The following is an 18,052-nucleotide window of genomic DNA, read 5'->3' as shown; positions in this document are numbered from 1 at the left end:
ACAGAAAGGACGACCCATCCAAATTTTATAGATTTGAACAAAATGCTAAGATATAGAGACTTAATTGATAGACAGGGAAACTTAAAAACAATTGAAGAATTGGCAGAACAGAACATGAAAGTTGACTGGCTAACTTACCTTCAAATCAAAACTAAATACAATAAAGATAACAAATTATATGACATCGAAACAGAACCACATGAATTGGATAAAATTATTCAAAGCTCAGATAGAAAGATGATAGGGAGAATATATAAATTTCTCCTGAAGTATAAAATGGAAGAGGAAATTGTGAAAGAACAAATAATAAAATGGGCGCAGAACTTTGGATATAATATTGAATTAGACAAATGGGAAAAATTTTGGGGAACAAACTTTAAAATGACATTCTCAGTTGCATACAAGGAAAACCAATACAAAATGTTTTATAGATGGTACCTGGCACCAACAAGGTTAGCTAAAATATCAACAAATACCTCCCCCAAATGTTGGAAATGCGAACCGATACACGGAACGTATTACCATTTATGGTGGACCTGTGAGGCGGCTAAAATTTTTTGGAAAAAGATCAAAAATTGGCTGGAGGCAATAATGGGGGTTAAAATAGATATTAAAATGTGATATTCAATTCTAAGAAAGCTTTCACTATTCTTGAATACACCTAGGTTCATAATGGGGAAAAATCACAATTGAAATCAAATCCAGACAATATGTAAGTATTCTCCTTGAATGACATCTGAAGCCTAGGAGTGCTCCTTGCTTTTCTATCTGTTAGGTTCTTCGAAGCAACTATGATCAAGAGTATTTTTCATTGTTATTTAGCAATAATTTGTTTGCTGCCTACTCACTAGAAAAAAAATCAATGTCATTGAATCCCTTATAGTGCTGTCAATTTAAGAATCTCCCAGCCTAAAAGCCCCACAAAAGTGACACAAAACACAATTATGCCTTGTACATCAACTGCAATTGTTCTTAAATTGGTCACTTTGCATACCAGTAGCTCAGCTTTGCAACTTCACTGTTGCAGCATGTTTAATGTAGAGCTTCCAAACAGCTTAATGAAAATGTAGCAAATAGGTTGTTATTCAGTGCTAATACTGGAATCCTATTATGTCCATATTAAAAGATTTGAATTAGTAGCCCTCTGCTTTCCAGTTATATTCAGTGTTAACTTTCATAGTTCAAGCAGTCTAGAGTTTGATTATTTAGAGATACGTCAATATCTACAGAAGAAACTCTTTTGAAAATGCTTCTGCTTTCAAATTAAGAACCCATATTTCCCACAAATTTCTTCAGTTTCTTATATTGGTACTTATACCACATTTCTGAATATTTAAATTCATTAACGTGCTATAAACCAAGGGTGAGAAGGCTGTAACTTTTAGGAAACATTTAGGTCCATGTGATCATATTCTGACTCCACACGCCAATAGAAGCTGTTATAATCTATACGCTACTAAAACGCTTGCATTTGCAACATTTAATTAGGAGAAACCAATGTACCTCAAATGGGCTATATACAGAATGTTGGGACCCATTACTATGGAGGGAATGACATTTGGGAAAGTTACAGCAGTTGCTGCTACAGTGCCATTACCGTGCTGCTGTGGTCACATAATCTTCATTTTCAATGTTTCCAGCCATTTGTACAATCCCTTACTACTCCCCCCTCCATCTAGCAGCAGCCACATATCTACCTGCTGGGAAGAGAAGGAAAGGAAGGAGAGAAGGGAGGAAGAAAAATTGCTGCCATTCACTGATAGCTTCCCACAAGGAAATCCAATGGGGAAGCCAACAGGAAGATGGAAGTTGACCTTCCTTCCCTGATTATTTTGCCTGCCTATGTTTGTCTGTTTATGTAAGGAAATCTCTGAAAAAGTGTCTTATGTGTTGTCTAGTCTGTAATTAAAATCCAGAAGTATTTGGTTAACAACAATTTCTCTAATTAGCTAATTTTCTCATTTTGCCTTAACCAATAATTTCCAGCAAGAAAACAAAATATAGCCTCCAACAACTTAATGCTAAAATCGGAAGAGAAGATGCACTCAGAAAAAATGTGCTCTTTTTAAGCCTAGCTTCCTAAACTACCTCAGAGATTTCAGTGGTGCATATTACATAATTAGAATAACAAGGGCCAATTCAAGTGTCTGTGTATATTTTTACTTACTTAAAAAAAATGGCTTGCTTTCATAACTTTCTATAATGATATATTCACTTAAGCACTGAGACAAGCTGATATATCATGATGACATTTACTTATATTAGGCTATGAAATTTATATATTTGTATATTACAGTGTATAATTTATGGAAAAGCTATCAGCCCAATTGCAATGATGGCTTATTCAACCAGTGGCTTAATATAGTTTGTAACATCCCACCCCTGATGTTAAGACTAAAGGGTTCTTAAAATACATTTTCTAAGGCTTCAAACAATTGTATTATGACTTAACATACAATAGGGAAATAGGTTGGAAGGCACTAAGCTAACTTACAAAAGGGACATCAGTTACTAAACTATCAATTTAGACAAAAGCATAGGTGACATTTCTCAGAACTCATTCATTAACATAAGATTAAATTTAAATTACTTGTTCACTGATCATTTTAGTTATACATTTACCAGTAAGTCAAAGTGTTCTCTTCTTGAGATCATGCTCTCAGGCAAAAAAAGGTATTTCTCTTTCCATGAATTGTTTGCCTTTCCTGGTCTATCTTCAAGATTCTTTGATAGGTTTGACAGTGATCTAAAGCTGCATTTTCCCTAAAGATTTAAAACCAGAATATAAATTCTGTTGCTAAACAAAGCAAATTAAAATTCATAATTTCTAACAACAGTAATTATCACCTAAATTACTGAGCATATAAAATTCAGAAAGCAATTCTATCCTCTGCCAATTTAACATTTGTAGTCCAATCAGTTACCACTAAAAGCATATAATGTATAACCTTTGAGGTATTTAACTTGGCTCCATGTAAATATATGTAGAACTACTAACATGTTTGTGGATTTAAAATTAGGTGTTCCAATTAAATAAAAGTCGAGCAACAGAAGACTGAGTTGACAATTGCTTAGTTAGATTTGTAGAACAAAGTCATTATTTAGTTCTAAACCATTTTGAATCCCTCCAGATATATTAAAAACACAGCAGGTTTTCAAAAATATTTTAAAATCAGGACATCAAGCTTGTGAAAGGCTTTGTTGCACACCTAAAAACTAAATTTCATGTGAAGGATGGTAAACATAAACATCAGCTGTGAAGTTCAATTAATGGTGCAGGGAAATGACAATTTCTAATGTGTATAGGAAATGAAGAAACAGGTAGTCCTTGAGTAATAACGAAAATTAGTTCCAAAATGTTCATTCCTAAGTAATGTGGCTGTAAAGTACAATGTCACATGATTGCATTACGTAGTGAGAATGATCCCTGCATTCCCCATTGCCAGTGTTAAGTGTGGATTGTGAGATATTTTTTTAGCACCTCCTTGTAACTTTCTGCCAGCTTCCCACAAGCAAAGTCAATTGCAAGTCCCAAGTGGTTCACAAGCTGGCTGATAGCAGGTGACTGCTGCTGATGTGGGAGGGAGGGAGTGCACAGATGGCTGAGATGGTATGACATGAGCATGGCAGGGCTTGGAGTGGCTGCTACCAGTTGGGAAAGATAACAAGGTGGTGCAGAGGTGCAGTGAAAGTGCAATGGTGCTGTTGCACAGTGCGCAGGTGCCTGGGGAAATGCAGCAAAAGTGAAAACAGCTTGGAGAAGGTTCGCAGGTAGGAGAGATTTAAGTAACTTGCAATCTCCCCCCCCCCCCCAAGCTTTCCTATTGACTTTGCTTGTGGGAAACTAGGATCATGATCACTTGATTGTTGAACAATACAACCATTGTAATTGTGAGCCTGTTGCTAAGAGCTCACTATGTTGCATGTTATAACCACTTGTTCAGCATCATCATAACTTCGAACTGTTGCTGAACAAGTAGTGATTAAGCAGGGACTACCTTGGAAAGTAGAACAACTAAGTTAAACTCATGCAGAGCCATGGGAAGACTTGTCATTAAAGTGCATATGAGTTTACAGTATACAAAACAAATGAGAATGAATTTTGCAACATATTTTGAGAAAGTTTTAAGGATAAGGAAAATAAATGTTTAAAAAGAATAAAATCCCTTAGATTCTGATATTACATTCCCTGATTTAACTCTTAACACTATTCTCATATGATTATATATCTGGATCAACAACACATACAAGTTTGCACAATTCAGTAATTTAAGGTTTAAGGTTGTAATATACCAACATATTTCTATAATATAAGAAAACCCATTTAAGTGCAAAAACAGTTGATTATGATAAGGAATGACATCTTAAATAAAATTGCCAACAAAAGCCCACTTTTTTGTATTATGGATTTTTTCTAAGATTCTTTATGTTTTCTGCAAAATTCCAAACATTAAAATGTATGAAGGTATACAATCAGCAATCATTGCATTTAACTCCAAGCTGTATTCATGGATGGAGTTTCAGACATCAATTCTACTAGAGTTCATAAAGTTGCTAGGGACTGAAGTGAAATCTTTTATAATGCAACATTTACTTATCAATTGACTCTAATCTCATGCAGTGAAGAATTATTCTACACTTTTTCACGAAGCCAATAAAAGATCCAATATTTATTCTTCCAAACCCTAGTAAGTAAAAAATGTATTGCTGTAATAAAATATATATCTTAGCAATTAGGAGACTGTCATATTAATGAAAAGATCATTTAGGGTCATGCAGCTGCTTTTTTTTGGAATCAGGTGTTTGACTTCCACAGCTGCAGTACACTCCCAGAAAACACACGTGCAATTTAAAATAGCATCCCCCTTCTTCCCTTATTCTTGTATGGGTAAACAGTACCAACACATTAACCTTCATGGATAACTAACAGCTCTTAATAGCTAATACTCTTACATCTATTCACTCAATTTATAAAATTCGATCATTAAGAAGAAATGTTTCTGCTAGGTCAAGTATTAAAATATGAACTGTAAGACTCTTTCTTTCAACATATAATGGCCTCTTGAGGAAAGGTGAAAAATTTGGCTTTTTAAATAATTCCAAGCTTCTACTATTACACACAAGCAAAAGTAATTTAATACAGCTTTCTATGCAAGTTCATAATGCATACATAAAAATTTTTCGTGTCCCCCCCTCCCAAATTAGATTTCAACTGCATCCTTGCCAAGTGAAACAGCTGAAGCAAATAAAGCAACTTTTACATATACAAATTATATTTATATAAATATTATACTTTAAAAAACCTCCATGAGAAGGGATGGGTCTACTTCCTTCAAACCTTCTAACCTTCTAACTTCCAGTGGCTGGACTGTGACTAGGAAAAAGGAATCTTAGTCTCTTCATACAGACAGACAGAATGGAATAAGTGTTGGAAGAGACCTTGGAGGTGGTCTAGTCCAACCCCCTGCTTAGGCAGAAAACCCTATAGCATTTCAGACAAATGGTTACTCAATCACTTCTTTAAAACTTCCAATATTGGAGCATTCACACATTCTGGAGGCAAGTTGTTCCACTGGTTAATTGTTCTGTCAGGAAATTTCTCCTCGGTTCTATGTTGCTTCTGTCCTTGATTAGTTTCCATCCATTGCTTCTTGTTCTGCCCTCAGGTGCCTTGGAGAATAGTTTGACTCCCTCTTCTTTGTGGCAACCCCTGAGATATTGGAAGACTGCTATCATGTCTCCCCTAGTCCTTCTTTTCATTAAACTAGACAGACCCAATTCCTGCAATCGTTCTTTATATGTTTAGCCTCCAGTCCCCAGACAATCTTGCCATCAACAACAGCTTTAAAGTGTTCAGTGTTATGCCCATAGCCATCTAGGGTGGGTAACGACGAGTAGAGAAACCAGACATCGGCAAAAGGTGACAGAGACGGCGAGGAAGCTCCGAAGCCTGTGCAAGTCGAATGCCCGAAAACTCCATCTCAAGCGAATCAGAGCCAAGTCCCTATCACCTCACTTCCGAAGTGACCTGGTCGAGGAACCCAGGACGACTGGGCGGCGGCGGCGGCGCACCGCCGGCCCAGGGACGCAAGGCCGAGTGGGGAAAGCCAGACCGCCTCCCCTCCTCCAAGATGACCCAGGGGAGGGGATGTCCACCACTGGGCAGCACCGGCTACCCAAAGGAGACCCGTTGCTGGCCGTCACAGCAGCAGCGCCTCCCTTTTGCCTCGCTTCCTTCCTTTATCCTCGAAAGCGATCCGGGCGCCGCCCCCGCCCACTCGTCCGGCCTAGGCGCCGCACCTCTCCCAAGCCTGGCACCCTTCGAAGGGACCCCTGCTGCGCACCCTCCCTCCGCCCGGCCTTGGCCAAGCACAAAACCCCACCGGCGGCACCGCAGACCCCGAGCGCAACATTCACCTACCTGACAAGCTGAGCCCCCTCCACCACAATACGCCTGCCACCAGCCCCGCCTATGTCACGGGCGGGCGCCGCAGCGAATCCTCGCTTGCTTCTCCCGCCGCCGACAACCAATCGGCTTCCAAAGCAGCTCAGCAGCCGGGGGCCAATCCGCACGCCGTCCAGCCTTCTCGGCCAGAGGAGAGGCAGCTGGTGGGCGCACCAATGAATGGAGGAGAAAGTGGTGGTCTCGAGCTTCATAGCGGAAAGCCTATTGGCTGGATCGTGTGGGTAGGGTGGGCCAACGAGTTGGTGCGGGGGGGAGTTGATTTGATTTCCTCACTTGGAGCAAGGAGAAATGAGTTTAGTAGCTCAGTGAAGAAAACACTGGTGGGGCGTGGGGGGCAGAAGGACGGATCCGGGAATGTACCGGTCTTCCTGTTATAGTCCTGATGGTGTAGTAAACTGGACGTGTTGGGTGTAGCTTATCAGTGCAGTTTCTTCTAAAGTTTGCGATATACTGAATGAGCCTTATCTGAATTCAGCGGGAGCCTCTTTGTGTCTCAGTATAAATGCGATCTGACTTTGGCTTAATCTTTCAAAAAGCCTTCATAGGTTGGAATGGATTATTCTCAGGGGTGAAATTCAGCAGGTTCTGGCTGGTTCTGGAGAACTGGTAGCGGAAATTTTGAGTCGTTTGGAGAACCAGCATATACCACCTTTGGCTGGCCCCAGAGTGGGGTGGGAATGGAGATTTTGCATATCCTTCCCCTGTCACGCCCATAGAACCGGTAGTTTTAAAAAAAAATTGAATTTCACCAATGGTTATTCTGTTGTTTCACTGGCATGCAATTGAAATAGACTTTCTAAGATTCGGGCTATTTGAGGGGCTGCCATAGAGAGGAGGGGGGGGCAACCTATTTTCCAAAGCACCTAAAGTCCAGACAAGGAATAATGGATGGAAACTGACCAGGAGAGATTCAACATAGAAATAAGGAGGACGGTTCTTGCAGTGAAAACAGTTAACCAATGGAACAGCTTGCCTTCGGAAGTTGTGGGGGATTCATCACTTGAGACTTTCAAGAAGAGATTGGACTGCCATTTGTCAGAAATGGTGTAGGATCTCCTTGAGCAGCGGGGGCGGGGTGTTGTTGGACTAGATGGCCTATAAGGTCCCTTCCAATTCTGTTATAATAAATTACTTTTGATATATTCCTTTTCATCTGGGAAAATCTTTGAAACCCAATTTATTGGGCACAAGTTTGGAGTTCAACAGTATATTAAATAACAGTAGCAGAGTGCTTGTATTTTTAAGCATCTGGAGTTAGCATAAAATGTTCAGACATTAAAGGAAAAGAAAATTGGTTTGTGTCAATGGTTGAGTTTGATAGGCAAATGACTCTCATTTTGTCACAAGATTTCAGTTGTCATTACTTTAGTGTTTATATTATTTGTTTAGATTTTATGGTTAAAAATCCTATTTGATTTCTTGCTTGGCTACTCATATTCTTTCTATTCCCTTTTGTTTTTGTGGATGCTTCTTTAATACAGGTATTAAACTGACTGTTAAATTTTAGCTTCCCAGCCAATTAACTTCCTTGAGTTCTTAATATTTTTACTTTTTTTCTTTAGTCGACTTGTTTCAATTTAAACTTTTAAAATATTTTTTTTGTGTGTCAAAATAATTGAGTCTGAGTCATCGTCACTGGAAATTGATGGTTTACTTTTTAGCTCTGGGCATTGTAAAAAGTGATTTCTCTGAACTAGATGGGACTTTGTTTAAAAGTCAGCTAGGTATTTGAAATGATAAAACAATTTTTTTAATTTACCTACCAAGGTCATCCTTTTTACTGATGGCTGGAGATCAAGCAATTGTTTTCCAACCGTCATGACCAGCATATGGAATTGATAAAACCATATATGTGGGTGTATATGGTGACACATCAACTATTACAGACACACGGGAATAAGCTCCATCTGTAAACCATTCAAAAAAGAAAGTATCCAAAGGGTCAAAGAAAAGGGTGGATATCCTTAAATAAACCCTTCCTCGTCATACACTTATCTGAATTAATGACATTCAGGTAAGTAGGAACCAGCACCACATCAATAGGAACAGTAAAACAATAAAAAATGCCCCATTTAGAAATAATCAAGAAATAATACAGGTAGTTCTTAACTTACAACAGTTCATTTAGTGACCATTCAAAGTTACAATGGAACTGAAAAAAGTTGCAGCCATTTTTCACATTTACAACTGTTGCAGAATCCCTGTGGTCACATGATCAACATTTAGATGCTTGGCAACTGACTCATTTATGACAGTTGCAATGTCCTGGGGTCATGTAACTTAACAAGCAAAGTCAGTGGGGAAACTAGATTCACTTAACAACCATGTTACTAACTTAACCACTCTGGCAAGAAAGATTGTAAAATGGGGTAAAGTCACTTAACAAATTTATCACTTAGCATCAGAAATTTTGGGCTCAATTGTAATTGTAAGTCGAGTACTATCTGTTAATCCTCAATTAAGACAAAAAGGACAATAAATAGGAAGCCAGAATATTTTTACTTCCCCATGCATTGAGAATATTACCTACAGCAAGAAGCCAACAAGATATGATATTTTCAAGTTGTAATAACCTTTCAAAAACCTATAAAAACAAATCTAATTAAAGATGAAAGCTGCACAATTTGTAAACCTCAGATAACGATGACTGAAAGTTACAATACAATAGTAGAGTTGGAAGGGACCTTGGAGGTCTTCTAGTCCAACCCCCTGCCTAGGCAGGAAACCCTATACCGTTTCAGACAAATAGCTATCCAACATCTTCTTAAAGACTTCCAGTGTTGGGGCATTCACAAAATTTTTCTTCATCATAACTTTTTAGCTATTTTTTTAAAAGACCACATTATCTGCTATTCCATCTGCCTTGTGATTCAGACCATTTGCTATCTCTAAATTACCAGTTTCATTATTCTGTTATCTTATAAAAAAATTCTGGTACTTTTGTGAGAGTACTGACAATTCTAATATCCTGCCTATTTTATTTAATGCTTTGCAAAAACAATTTATAAAGAGAGGACTTTGAAAAACAAGCTGAGGACTATAACGTAAATATGTATGTAATGAGTTTCCTTGCTCAAAATAATCAAGGAATTAAGATAAATTTTGTTTCTCCAAATTTTACTGCTACCTTCTCTTTGTGTTCATTGTTCACAATGTGCTTCAGTACTCCTTTAGTTTTGATTTTCCCCGCCCACTTTGTTATTTTAATTTTCCAGGTCCACCTTTTCATGTCAGTCCAGTAGAATTAATCCTATTACTTGGAAAACTTAAAAGCTGAAAAGATCACTACTTTACATTCCATTATTCAAAAGAAAAGAAAAAACCCTTGCTATGAGAATAATGTGAACTTTTAAAGACAATTATATGCCTGAAAGTTGAGTATAAACATAAGATGGCAAAACAAAATAGTAAAGCAAATATTAAATTCCACTGTAATATAATCACATATATTAAAGATACACATGGCAGTAATGCAAAAGTATTAATAGAAAATGTTTCTTTTAAGGAATGAAACACAAAAAGCTTATTAATAGCAATAAATATAATTCCAAAAATAGCAAAAAGAGGAATCATTAGAATGCTTTGTTAAGAGATATAAAACTCCTTACACATCTGAGCCAGTATATTATTAGAATATATGTCTCTAGTATGAAGACACATTTTGTGTATCTTGCCAGTAGGTAATTTGGGTTCATACCTCCCGGCAAGATACACAAAATGTGTCCATCCAAAATAAGAGCAAACTTGAAATAGGTACGTATTATGTGGCCAACTGGGAGAGTAACATCCAAGAGAGCAACACCCAAGATTCTGATCATCTGTTTTTCAGATTCCAACCACAAATGTGTGATAAGAAGGTGAGGAGGTATTTCTTCTAGTTCAGATAAAGGGAAGGAGTGTGTGGATTGCATATCTTGTGTTCAGAAGAGGACTAACTGGTGACATGGAGTAGAATAAACAAATGCGAAACTACTAATATTTTTATGACAACATTGCCTGCATACACTTTCTTCCTACAGTAAACAAGGTGTTAAGAATATTGGCTAATACTGTGCTTAAATCTGCCTTCTAATTCATGCTAATATTCATTCCTTCAATAAGTTTTTGTTGTTATGATGCATTTCCCAGCTGTTTAGCATTTCATTGGAGTTTTGAGTTTGTTTGCCCTTGTATTACATGTTTGTCCATTATCTAGCAGCTTTCCTAGTTGCCCCTCTTCTTGATTAAAAAAATCAGCCCCAAAGGAGGGATTTATTCATTTTTCAATTTCAACTCCCCTGTCCAAGGCAGGGTTCCTTATATCATTCCAAACAGTTGTTCAGTCTTTCCTTGAAAACCTCCAATGATGAAGCATCCATAACTCTAGGAGGCAAGCTGTTCCATTGATTAATCTTTCTTACTGTCAGGAAATACTTTCTTATTTCCAGGCCAAATCTCCCCCTGAAGAGCTTCCACCTATTGCTTCTTGTTCTGCCCTAAGTGCTATGGAGAATAAATTGAGGCCGCCTTCTCTGCGACAGCCCTTCAAGTATTGGAAGATATAAAGAATTATCTGATCAAATCTAGTGCATATCAATCAATTATTATGTATATACAATAGTTTTATAATATTGTATAACTGTGTTTTTTACTTCTAAAGTTTCCAAGCTGGCAATTGGATGAGTGTCATCCTACAAAGGAGTCATATCTACTGTAGGTTATCACTAGCCACTTCAATACATAAAACTGTTTACCTTTCAATGCCTACATTTAAATATTTGTTTAGAGCATATTGTGATTATTATTTTCTGGAATCATTCTTTAATTTCTTTTTAATGAAACTAATTCATAAATGACTTTCATGATTGAAGACCCGTTTTCCAAAAAATAGACCCAAAATAATTTTGCTTCAAAATGCCAAAATACTATTCATCCATAAATCTAAATTCATTTGATGTTTTGAAGGACTTAATTAACTACAAAATTCAGAAATCATGTTCTGATTTATTAGATTTTATTTTTTGTTTCTTTCAGTTTCTATTAATTTAGATAATTGCACTGAACCATCTAGGCAAATTATGAAACACTTTAATAGGTCGAAACTGTACCTCAGTAATTCCTTCCAGAAATTTTTGACATATTTTCAAGGTTGTATTTTTAATTCTCAACTGAAAGATGCTGGTGGCCATGAAGAGCTGATAATGAAATTTGTATCAAGAAGATGGGGATAAAGAATAATGAAGACAGCTTTATGTAACTACAGTGTTACAGAAATATTAAGGGACCTAAGGAATACCAAAGATGTCATAAGCAGTAAAACTATAAGTAGTAGTGCCTAAAGGCTCAAATTCTTTAAAATAGGAACATTTGCCTTGAAAATTGCCTTTTTAAATTTTGGCTTCCTATAAATGAATTGTGCTTTCACTGAAATGAAAAATAGCTTATCAGAAAAATATTGGTACCTCCCAACTGATTTTTATGTCATTCCAATTCAGCTGAAACTTGGTTCCTAATTTCCATCCTGTGTTAGGCTGTCAGCCTAAACCTGAATTAATCTTTAGAGAGTAGTAAAATTTTAGCTTTTTAAAAAATTATTATTCTGAAGGTGGAATGTTATACTTTCCAATCAAGATTTTAAAAAGAATTACAAGAGCAAGAAGTCCATTGACAGTGCAATGTAGCCTGACTGCATTCCTAAAACAGAATATCCTATGACAGTGATGGCTAACCTTTTTGTTGTTAAGTGCCAAAAGTGCACCTGCCCACACCATAATGCAATGCGTTCGTGACATTCACCCCCGTGCACCTCACCCCGTTGTGCATGCATGCATGACCCACACACCCTATTTTGGTCCTAGCAGGCCTCCCTGAAGCCTCCTGGGACCAAAAACATGCCTCAGGGGGCACCACACCACCTGCGCATGCACATGCCCCCCGCCCCCCACGCATGTGTGGCAGAGACCCAAAAATCAGCTGGTCGGCAGGAGGCACGCATGCATGCACGGTGGAGTTGAGCTGGGGCAACAACTCGCATGCCCGCAGAGAGGGCTCTGTTTGCCACCTATGGCACGCATGCCATAGGTTCGCCATCACGGCCCTATGAGAATGAAGTGGCAAGACTTAAAGCAAATAAAAAACCAAACAAATAAAATGAGGTGAATCAATCCACATTTTGCCAGTTACTGGCTACTTCATAAATAACTATAAAAACACACATCTCTGAATATTCTTTGAACGTGCCCATCAGCATCTGAAAATTGTTCTATAGTTCTCCTTCTTCCCCATTTCATTTCCTTTCCTACAAAGAATGAATGTACTGCAATATTGTGAGAGAACAGCATCTGGTTCAGGAAGCAAATATACATATTACATCAAGTTATAGAACAGAAGGAAAGAAAAAAGTAAGGTTCCTCATTTAGGCAAGAAAAACAAAATGCACAGGTACAGGTGGTACCTTGCTCAATAGTAGTAACTGTGAGAGGGATCTTGGAGTCCTAGTGGACAACCATTTAAATATGAGCCAGCAGTGTGCAGCAGCTGCAAAAAAAGCCAACACAGTCCTAGGCTGCATAAACAGAGGGATAGAATCAAGATCACGTGAAGTGTTAATTACCACACTTCTAAGGCCTTGGTAAAGCCACACTTGGAATACTGTAAAAAAGATGTGGAGACTCTAGAAAGAATGCAGAGAAGAGCAACAAAGATGATTAGGGGACTGGAGACTAAAACATATGAGGAACGGTTGCAGGAACTGGTTATGTCTAGTTTAATGAAAAGAAGGACTAGGGGAGACATGATAGCAGTGTTCCAATATCTCAGGGGTTGCCACAAAGAGAAGGGAGTCAAACTAGTCTCCAGCCCACCTGAGGGCAGAACAAGAAGCAATGAGTGGAAACTAATTAAGGAGAGAAACAACTTAGAACTGAGGAGAAATTTCCTGACAGTTAGAACAATTAATCAGTGGAACAGCATGCCCCCAGAAGTTGTGAATGCCCCAACACTGGAAGTCTTTAAGAAGATGTTGGATAGCCATTTTTCTGAAACGGTATAGGGTTTCCTGCCTAGGCAGGGGGTTGGACTAGAAGACCTCCAAGGTCCCTTCCAATTCTACTATTGTATTGTATTTTTTAAAAAGTAAAGGATTTGTTTCTTCATTTGTCCTCTAGTTACAGTCATTCCATTAAAATACTTTAAATATTATAGACGCCTTGTTTTCAAACCTGGAAGCAAAACTACAAAACTATTGTATTTTAGGAGGTTTTGTTGTTATTGTTTAATTAATCATTTATTGTTATTTATTAGATTTTTAAGGCTGCCTAACTCCAAAAAGTCTCTGGGCAGCTTACAATATATCAAATGCATGAAGTTTAAAAAAAGCATATACAGTAAATCATGCAACTGCTTGGTTTATAAAAAGGACCCCCAACATTCAGAAAAAATAACAGCACTAGATCTTAAGGACTTCTAAAATACAAGGAGAATGGGATCCATGTATATCTCTGGGGGGATACTGTTCCAGAGGGTAGGAGATGTCCAGAAGATGTCAACAATTAATTCATGTCTACGGAGATTCTCAGTCATCTAGGTCATAGTTGCCGAAAGGTGAATTTTCAAGAAGCAGCTGGACTTTCTTGTTTTTCTTTGAAGACCTTTCATTTCTCATCATGAGCAGCGAAAGGTCTTCAAAGAAAAACAAGAAAGTCCAGTTACTTCTTGAAAAAGCACTTTTGGGACAACAATTAATTCAGTTGGAGTGCATTTCTCTGCCTGAGCGCACTGGTTGGGAAAAAACAACTTGACTGACAATCCCTTAAATAGCCAGGTCCTAGGCCAAGAAGAGCTTTCAAGATAATTATCAGCATCTTGAATTGCATCTGAAAGCCACCTGGTACCCAATGCAGCTCACATAACAGCAATACCACGTGAACATAACAAATATTATATGACATTGCATTTTGAACTAGCTAATAGCTTCTGAATGATCTTTAAGGGCGAGCCCTTGTGGAACTTGTTCCGTTAGATCAGTTGTGAAATAAATAAGGTGTGACCTCCTCGTCACAGAAAGGAACTCCTGGTTGAGCAAAGGACACATTAGTACATAAGATAAACGTATGCAAAGACCTTCCTGGCTACAGCTTCCACCTCCTGTTGATAGGTCTGCCTTCCTTGACATTATGCGTGGTAGCCACACCAGACCTTTTCCCCAAATCTGTTCTTTCTGGATTCTGAAAAGGCTTCTGAGGCCATCTTGAGAAGCATGTGCATGATTTGCGGCTGGGTCTCTGTGATTTGGAGAGTGGCATACACAGCCTTATCATAAGGTTTTGGAAGATCTCATAAGCTTTCTAAAGCATCACAAGAACATAGTGTGTAAATTAGACAATGGCTATAGTACTGGGGTGGCTGGCCACAGTGTGGAGCTTCAGGTGGTATTCATTGGTGGCGGTGGTGTGACTGAAGTAAAAGCTTGGGTGACAGTGGCTACTGAGATTGCTAAAGGCCTCAAGCCTATACTTCAGCCCCAATGTTGCTAGCATTGCCATAGCTGCCAAGAAACACCATTATGCAGGGCAGCCAGAAGGACAGAGATGAGGGGAAGAGTTCAAGACAAAGTAGTACCTTCCATTAGAGGTTCCGGGCTAGAAGGGACCAATTTGGGCAGGGGTGGCGAACAAGTTCGACAAAAAGAGCCAAAATTTTAAACTGTGAGAGTCAGAGAGCCACACCACACAGTGACCTGCCAAAACAGACAAACACTCACACAAAAGCGTATAATTTTAACAATAATATATTAAACACATAATATAACATGCTCAGTCAGGTGTTTTTTGTTATAATTTTTTATAAACCCATTAGAGCTGCTGTATAACTTTTAAATCCATAAATAAGTGGAATCTCTGTCCACCTAACAACCTACAAGATTACTTGATGACCACAACCAGGAATGCCACACTTGCAGTCATTAAACAAAGCAGTCACACATCTCGCTTAATGACTGCTTTGCTCAGTGACGAGATTGTGATTGTAAATCGAGTACAACCTATACATGGGTAAAGCCTGGTCCTAATATTATCTTCCTTTAACCTAATATATGTATTATAATATATATATGAGTTTGGATTATCTTTGATATCTATTACAATTACAGGCTGTGAGAAAAATACTCGTAGAATTTTGGGAAATATACTAACCATGGAAATTCAATTAAATGTTTTCTCCTATTTAAAACTCTGCTGCTCCTGAACCCAGAGCTTCAATATGCAACCATTATTATTAATTTGAGCAATCATTAGAACCTCACCGGAATCCTGCAGCAACTGTGCTAGACTTTGAAGCATTATTTTTTTGGGCGCAGCAGAGGGCGCTGTTGAGCTAAACCCAGAAGTACGGTCGACGCGACGACGCTTGCCTGCCCTCCACCAGCTCTGAGCTGGTGGAGCGGAGGCAAGCGTCGTCGCGTCGACCGTACTTCCGGGTTTAGCGCGCGATCCGAGCCACAGTATACTAAATAATGGTAAGAGGCAAAGAGCCTCATTTATTTCGGCCGCGAGCCGCATGCAGCTCGCGAGCCGCGTGTTCGCCACCCCTGAATTTGGGAATGGTTTAAATTAGGACAGGTTCTTGCCAGTGTCCTATCTCAGGAAATGTAGCCACAAACAGAGAGAGAGGTGTTTGCAAAACGTACTGAGAAGATTGTGAAACAAATAATTTATCCTCTTCTCCATTGAAAAAATATGCTTAGAACTTAGCATATCCCTAAATCAAGCTATAATAAAACATGTGGAGAAGGCAGATTTTTTAAAACCACAATTTGAAACCATTGTTAGCAGTCATCTAGCAGTCATTTAATTCATGAAACCATGGTCATCAGACATGTCAAGTAAATTCATATCAAAATGAGAAATAAAACAATAGACAAGTCCATCTTCTGATCTCCTGACATAAATCTGGTTAGTAGAAAGAGCCACAAAGTAGAACTACAGGAGCATTTGCCGAGCTTTGGTCTATTTTACTCTTCTTCTTTCTGTCCTATGAGAAAGAGGAGATTTACAACTAAAGAGCTTGAGGGAAGAATTATTTAATGTAATGTAATGTAATGTAATGTATATAGATACTTATCTCAAACCAGTAGTTTTGGGACAGTGAACAATCATAAAAACAATTAAAACAGTTAAAACACAAAGCAAAATTAAATATACGTTGATGCCAAAATAATCAATTAGCTTCCTTCTATTCTGCATCTTCTGCTTTTGATTCTGAGTGGCCCATTATTCATCTGCCTTTCAACATTTTTTCTATAAAGAAAAAAAAAAAACCCAGCAAGCTATCAGCTGTATCATCTGGCTTACGGTAAGGTTGTTGTGCAAACACATCTAAAGATTCTGTAATTTTCCCTGGTATGTGTATATACATGTTTTGAAAGGAGTGGAATTTAGAAAACAAATTTAACCTTTGTTTGGAATTGTTCAGATTTGTCCCTGTGTGGCCTCCCTTGTGTGGGAAACCTTAACAGTAAAACAGGCTACGTTTTTTTTTTTTAGCATCTCTTGCTACATATTTAGTGGCTTTTCCATGCTGAGTGTGGTTGTTTTTCTTTGCTGGAATTTGGGTTCTGACAGTGTCTTAATTGCCCCACTCTAGGTTAGGATCTCTTTAATGCTGATATTAAAATTAAACACATTCATAAAGCATATAATTCATAAAGCATAGCTTTTCAAGAGCTATCTGACAAACTGCCTCCAGTATTATCCTTTGCTGCAGGTTTCCATTATAGTAATTGCTCATAAAAAAGGCTTGAAAATTATTTTACCTACAGGAGAAATGGTTATTGATCATAATAGTCAGAGTAATGTATTATTCTGTTTGCAACTCAGTTATTGTTTCTATCCAACCTGGAAGATATGTATCAAGTAAACAACTGTTTTGAAAACAGATTAGTAAAATATTTTATAAGCCTTATATTACGATAGAGTTTGTGAAGGTAGGTTTCATTCCAAAATGAAAATATGTTTCATGACCCAAAGCAGCCTTCTCTCCAGATGAGACTGGGGGAATTGTGTTGCAATACTAAGACATCTGGAAGGGATCATTTTGAGGAAAGTTAGCCAAAAAGGGAACTCTTCAACAGCTGTACCATACTGCACTAAGCAAAAAATGGGAGGGGGCGGGGAGAATGATAATGAAAAGAAACCTTTGATTAAAAAGGTGTTTCAACTTTCTTGCTGGTGCCCCCTTGATACTAAAAAGGAAGACAGTTCCTCAATTTTTCCTCAGGAACAAAGAGGCATTAATAGCATTGTGACTGAAGAAATGATAAAGTAAAATCTCCATTAAGCTAAACTTGAGCTCCTGGTAACTTCATAGACAGCTCTATGTTCCTGGGATCATGGAATCAGAGAGCTAGCTTTGTTTGTCTCAGAACAAGAGACTATTTTTAATTTTATTTTTTTCTAGCTTCTGCACAAGCCAGAATCCCAGTGACATGTTGCTGAATACTCATAAACAGTCATAAGAAAGGCAGAAAGCAGTGGGTACAATCCTTGATAAGTAAGCTATATGCACAACATGTTGAGCCATTTTTTTCTTTTTAAAAAAAGGGGTTTGGGG

The 18,052-nt window shown here is 38.0% G+C and overlaps 1 protein-coding gene across 5 annotated transcripts in view; it reads right to left on the bottom strand.

The window, feature by feature from the left end:
- FER (FER tyrosine kinase) overlaps window positions 1-6,566 on the bottom strand; it is a 144,279-nt gene extending 137,713 nt beyond the window's left edge. For 2 of the 5 annotated variants that reach the window (XM_081940239.1, XM_081940240.1), the window contains exons 1-2: window positions 6,422-6,566; window positions 2,623-2,763 (exon numbers count right to left, since the gene is read on the bottom strand). The gene's annotated coding sequence lies outside the window, so the exon portion shown is untranslated. Of the gene's footprint in view, window positions 1-2,622; window positions 2,764-5,774; window positions 6,359-6,421 lie in introns of those variants that run through there. The other 3 variants (XM_081940236.1, XM_081940238.1, XM_081940237.1) reach the window with 3 other exon arrangements.
- Between the last annotated feature and the right edge of the window lie 11,486 nt (window positions 6,567-18,052).

The sequence above is a fragment of the Natrix helvetica genome, assembly GCF_964273705.1.
Source record: "Natrix helvetica genome assembly, chromosome: 2".
Classification (NCBI taxonomy): Eukaryota; Metazoa; Chordata; class Lepidosauria; order Squamata; family Natricidae; genus Natrix; species Natrix helvetica.
The sequence above is the reverse complement of the archived record's forward strand: the minus strand, read 5'-3'. Positions and strand labels throughout refer to the sequence as shown.